Below are 6,000 nucleotides of genomic sequence, written 5' to 3' on the forward strand. Positions count from 1 at the left end.
TCCTCCTCCTCCTCCTCCTCTCTCTGTTTACCACATGATTTAGGTCTCAAAATATCACAGGCTCAAACTGAAAGTCCTGCAGCTTGCATGTGCCTCTCACTGCTGTGTTGGGGTGTGTGTGCTGGTGTATGCTGAGGGTGGGGCACTGATCAATCAGACAAAATAGGAGGAGGCAGTTATCCTGGGGACATGGGGGAGCTGAAAACTGTCAACATCAGGTGGTAATCACTGAGTGATGGCTTCTAGTTCCTACAAGTTTAGAGAACATGGAAATCAGTTCTGAATTTGTTTTAAAGCAGTCCTGTATTTTCAAAGTAACCCCAATTCCTTCTAGAATCCTAAACATGGCCAACTCCCCCTCTGCCTCAGAGTCTCTATACCAGAGCTGCCTCTCCCCAATAGACTGCCATGTTGCGCCCCAAGAACAGCGAGAAGGATGGAGGCAGCCTCGCAAAGCCCCTTAGAAGCACAACATAGTAAGCTTCTCTGAACTACTCTGATAACAAGATAATGAGCCCCTGATCTGTTGTTTCCTCTCACATAGTCCTTGTGATGGCTGACACAGATTGTTAATTTGACAGGATCTAGAATCCAGGAGACAAACCTCTGGGCATGGCTATAAGCCAGTCTCTAGACTGGGTTAAGTGAGGTATGGGAAGACATACTCTAAACATGGGTGGAACCACCCATGGGCTGCAGTTCTGGATTGCAGCAAGCCAGTGGATTGCCAGCCAGCTATCACTCTCTGCTTCCTAATGACAGATGCAACATGCAGCAGCTCCATTGTCCTGCCACCATGGTGAACTGTACCTCAAACTGGAGCCCAAACTAACACTTTTCTCCTTAAGTTGCTTCTGTTGGGTATTTTGGCACAGAAACAAGCAAGACAATATAGGTCCTTTAGGCCTTAGCTTTTAAAATAGTGGTTTGAGAGTGTCATCAGGCAAGTCTAAATTCAAAGACTGCCTTCCAAATATGTAGAGGGTGCATCTCAGCTTCCCAAAGTGTTTTTCCTGTAAAAATACTTCCTTGGGAGGTTGGTGTCTTTAGAAGTCTCAAGGTAGCCTTATTTGTTCAGAAGGAAAGATTTGCCAAGCTATGCTTTACCTAGAGTATGTGTGAGGGCTCATGGTAGCAGGTGAGGTGAGCAGGAGTTCTTCAGTGGGAGTGTTGACCTGAGGTGACCATCAGCCACCCAGTTCTCAACTTCCTGGGCTTCACACACATATATACAAACACATGAGCAATTTCAGAAATGCTAGACTCTCTTGGGTCCCTTTCCTTTGACTATTCAGCTAAGTTTACTTGTGCAAATATTGTCAATTCTATGACTATCAAATACTTCAGGCTTATTGGTGGTTTGATATTAAAAGTACCCTGTTCTTCCTCAATTCCTCATATAGCCACTAACATTTTACTATCTATGGTGAATATTCGTAGGAAGAAGAATGAGACATGCCTCATACCTTCTTCCTTGTGGGTACTTCTCCACACACACAGCCTCATTTTCCTAATAAGGGTATTTTATCCTGAGAATTTTTAGGTCAGCAGATCCCCAGGCTTCCTCCTTATTCTACTAGCATTGCCCATTCTGTGAGTCATATGCATCCAGCACCATGTTCTAAATGTAGTAATCAAATAAAAAAATGCAGAGACCCTGTCCTACATAACATCCAGCTGTGGTAGGAATGACGAGATGGAATAGATTCAAAACCGAAAACACAGTAGGCAGGATTCATCAGGAAACAGATTAAGAATTAGTTGTTCAGTGTGAGGAGTGCTCATTGCACTTGACCTTCGGAGATTATTTATGGTATCGTTGGAGAGGCAGAACATCATGCAGATGCATTTTCTTTTTCATCATGCAGAAGAAAATAATGTATGCAATGTCATTGGTCCAGTGGTCTAGTCATCATCCTGGCACCACAGAAGCACTGACATTTGTGGTATATGGTGTTATTTTTGCTCATTCTTTGTAGAGAATATATATATATCAGTTCATCTATCTTAGCCTTCTAATCTGCTCAAAGTGCCACAGTCCCCCTATTTACATCTTAGAAAGTTGCTAGAAATCTTCAATATTCAACAGAACAAAACTAATCTAACTATACCTATGTAATATCTTACATATTTTGGATATACTAGAGGACATGTGATTCTCTCTCATAATATAGAGAGAAAAGATCATGACATCTTTGTCTTGTTTTGGTGAGGAACACTTATTTATTTATTAAAAATTTTTCCATTTTACATACCAACCCCAGTTCCCCCTCCCTCCCCTTCTCCCGCCTCCTCACCTCCCTCCCACTCTACCCCCATCCACTCCTCAGAGTGGGTAAGGCCTCCCATTGTAGTCAACAAAGTCTGGCATACCAAGTTGAAGGAGAGTCTAGCCCCTCCCCATCGTGTCAAGGCTGAGCCAGGTATCCCACCACAGGGAATGGGCTCCTAAAAGCCAGTTCATGCACCTGGGATAAGTTTTGGTCCCACTGCCAGGCACCCCACTAACAGATCAAGCCACACAACTGTCACCCACATTCAGCGGGCCTAGTTTGGTCCCATGCAGGTTCCTGAGCTGTCAGTCCAGAGTCAGTGAGCTCCAACTAGCACTGGTTAGCTGTCTCTGTGGGTTTCCCCATCATGACCTTGATCCCTCCTTCTTCTTCTCCGTCTTCTCCTTCTTCTCCTCCTTCTCCTCCTCCTCCTCCTCCTCCTCCTTCTGAATGCCAAATGCCATTTATTGAAGGAGGGAGAAGGTCTTAAATACAGGCTTACAGCACAATGGGAGAACCCTGGAGGGCAGAAGTTCACTTCTGATTTTTTTTTTTTTTTTTTTTTTTTTTTTTTTTTTTTTGAGTTGAGGATCAAACCTCTGGCCTTGCACTTGCTAGGCAAGTGCTCTACCATTGAGCTAAATCCCCACCCCCGCTTCTGATGTTTTACAATCTTGCATCTAAGCTATTAACGCCCAATATGCTGATACACAGACAAGGAACACCCCTTAAGCATTCAGGAGGGTGGAATCTCACAGGGAATTAGCATAGGGAGGATATCAAGGTCCAGGTCAGCAAGCAAGGCAACAGTTACCCAAAACAGGGGACAGGGCCCTTTAGGTTCCCCCCTTTTACTAAAAAATGAACATGGTTGTGCTTGAACTTGAGCTTGAAAATTTATAACTTTCAAAGCCAATCGAAATGTATATAACTATTGATTTAAATTGAGTTAATCAGGACCTAGCCCCTGAGTGATCAGCTACCCACAACATTAGTATACATGACAATGTCACTGGAGAAGCAGACTATCATCATGGTATGTGGGTTGAGGGAAGCCACTCAACAACAGCAACAACATCCACAGGAAAGCAATTATTGTCCAGAGATCTACAGTAGCCAAGGCCAGGTGCCTATGGGCATCAATCACACTTAATTTTCTGTTCTGAATGGCAGAAATTGACAACACAATGGCCTGTCCTTTGTATCCTTGTTCAGTTCAGTTTTGCTTTCATAGCTTAAGGAATACTTCAAAATATCCAGAAGTAATTTTTTTTTTTTTTTTTGTAAATGGATTTTTAAAAATCCAAGTTCCTTAGCATGATCCACTGGCCTCTTTATGATTTATCCTTACTTAACCCTTTACCTCATCTTCAAAATTACCTTTGTAACCAAAGGGAACTGCTCTCTGCTTCCCACTGGCTTGAGCTCCTCCGCATACCACCTGTGTGTGCAACCTCTGTCCCTTCCCTGCTTTTCTCTCAGTTCCCTTCTCCCAACCCCAGGCCCCCTAATCCCTCTAGCCATTTGCTGATGTTCATGTGGGGTAACTTCCTCTGGGAGGGCTTTCTTGTTTGGCAAAGCACATTGTTGAAGAACACAGTAACAGTAATGCCAAAATCACAAGGACCAGCTTTTCTATGACTGTACATGTCCTGCACAGTTCTGAGCACTTTACACATTCATTCATGTAACCCTTGCATCATCCCAAGGAGAGGATTCCTATTGATTTTCATTTACTGATGATGAAAACCTGGCACAGAGAGGTCAAGTGGCCACTCCAGGCCCTGTAGCTTGTCAATGGCAGTCACTGTGTCTCCCATGGGAAGGTGTCTCTTTATTTCACTACTACTATCCTTCCATCTCTACCAGACACTTGAACTCTTTAAGATGAATGAGTGCTGTGTTCATCACTGTTCCCAGGGTTTGATACAAAGCAATCAAGGACCTAGATAAATATTTACATAATAAATAGTTTGTATTTCTGAAAGGGTCATCAGACTCCTCTCTCTTATAAGAATGTTAAGTCCCAGAGGATATTCCTACATCTTTTCAGACCACTCAAAATCTCGATAGCTCCCTCTTTCTTTCCAGCCATCTTACCTAAGCCCCACTCTGCACCCACTTTCCAGTGTCAGAAAATGGAATCAGGAAGAGAGTGTGGAATTAGGAGGGAACCCAGTTGGACTAACACTATGAAGAGCTACAAGCCTCTCAGAGCCCTTTTGTTGATCCTGTCTGAGAGCCTTCAATGCCATTCTCTTGTTAGTGATGATGGAATTTAAAGAACCCAAACTGTTGCCCCCATATCCCTGTGAGCAAGAGCTACTTCTCCCTGTAAAGCTTCCCCATACACTCAAGATTATCTGCAGAGTACTAAGGATTTTATATGTCTGCTTACATGCCTCTCTAATCCACTTCCTACCTGTCTCTCTCCCACACATTCCCTGATAGACAAAACTGCAGGAAGGGCCTCTAGTTTCCAAATCAGCTATGGTTCCTTCATGTGTGGGGTTTATCCTACTCATGGTCATGGGCAGAAGGATGACAGAATGGAACCTGCTCCCAGAGCTTGGGTGGCATTGTAACAGCAGCTGCTGCTCAGACCTTTCTGAGTGTTGTTCTTTCCAAACCCCTGGGTTCTCTGTTTTGATTATAGCAGGATTCACATCCCACTGGAAGGAAGCCAGAAGGACACTCAGCCTCTCGGGGTTCAGAGAAAGGGCTCTATAGAGTGGATGAGGCTGGGGCTAGGGTATGCAGGACGGTGCTGGCCAGAGCTGCCATTTCCTGGCTTTGAGAAGGAGACAACTCCTTTCCTCCATGATTCCATAGCTATCTTGGCCTTCTGCAACACAGTTGATAACACAGAGAGATTCACCCCAAAGGATCTACTCATTGAGGGGTGGCTAAGGGCCAAGGCCTTGTCTGTACCTGATAATTTTTTGCTGTCCCTAGAAGGAGTCCTCTTCACATCCAAGCACAGCTTGGAAATAATCTTTGTCTATCTAATCACATGAGAAAGTTGTGCAGCTCAGGAAATACCGTGTGTGTGTGTGTGTGTGTGTGTGTGTGTGTGTGTGTGCGCATGTGCACATGTGAGTATAGTTCAGTTCTTGGAGCTGGCCTCCTGCAGCTACAATCCCTCTTCTCTCTTCATAGTGCTCACTCTCCTTTCTCTTCTCTTCTTGCTTTCTCTTCCTTTTATTTTAAAGAGGTGTGTTCTGACTTGAAGGGAAAGCCCTTTGGCTCACTTATCCTGTGGTTTCTTGATGGGACGCTGCCTTCACTGGTGTTGAGTGAGTAAGATTCATCTGACCACACTCACAGTGGTCACTTTTCTCTATGAGTATTAGATACAAAGTCATGTTACTTTCAGCTGCCTAATCAGTAAGCCACATTCAAACTTCCTTAAACATTCAAGTAACCATTGTTCTTGCAAATTCCTCTATGAGTCCTGTTTCAAGTGGGGGCAGTTCTTACCAACTCTGACCTCTACACAGCTGCTCCATTTTTGTATTAGCTGTAGACCCATGTGGCTAAGAAGGGTATCATAAAGGGAACAGGTTTACTCTGGGGGCTCATTGGAGGGAAAGGGGGTCTTCCATTCAAGCAGATGCTATAGAGCTGCACCCACTTATCCACTGACCCATTATTTCCACTTGTTCACTCATTCTTTTAACATTGACTGTTGAACACCTCTAATGTGTTGGCATATTTTTGCAAAGAA

This window comes from Onychomys torridus, chromosome 14 (assembly GCF_903995425.1).
Source record: "Onychomys torridus chromosome 14, mOncTor1.1, whole genome shotgun sequence".
NCBI lineage: Eukaryota > Metazoa > Chordata > Mammalia > Rodentia > Cricetidae > Onychomys > Onychomys torridus.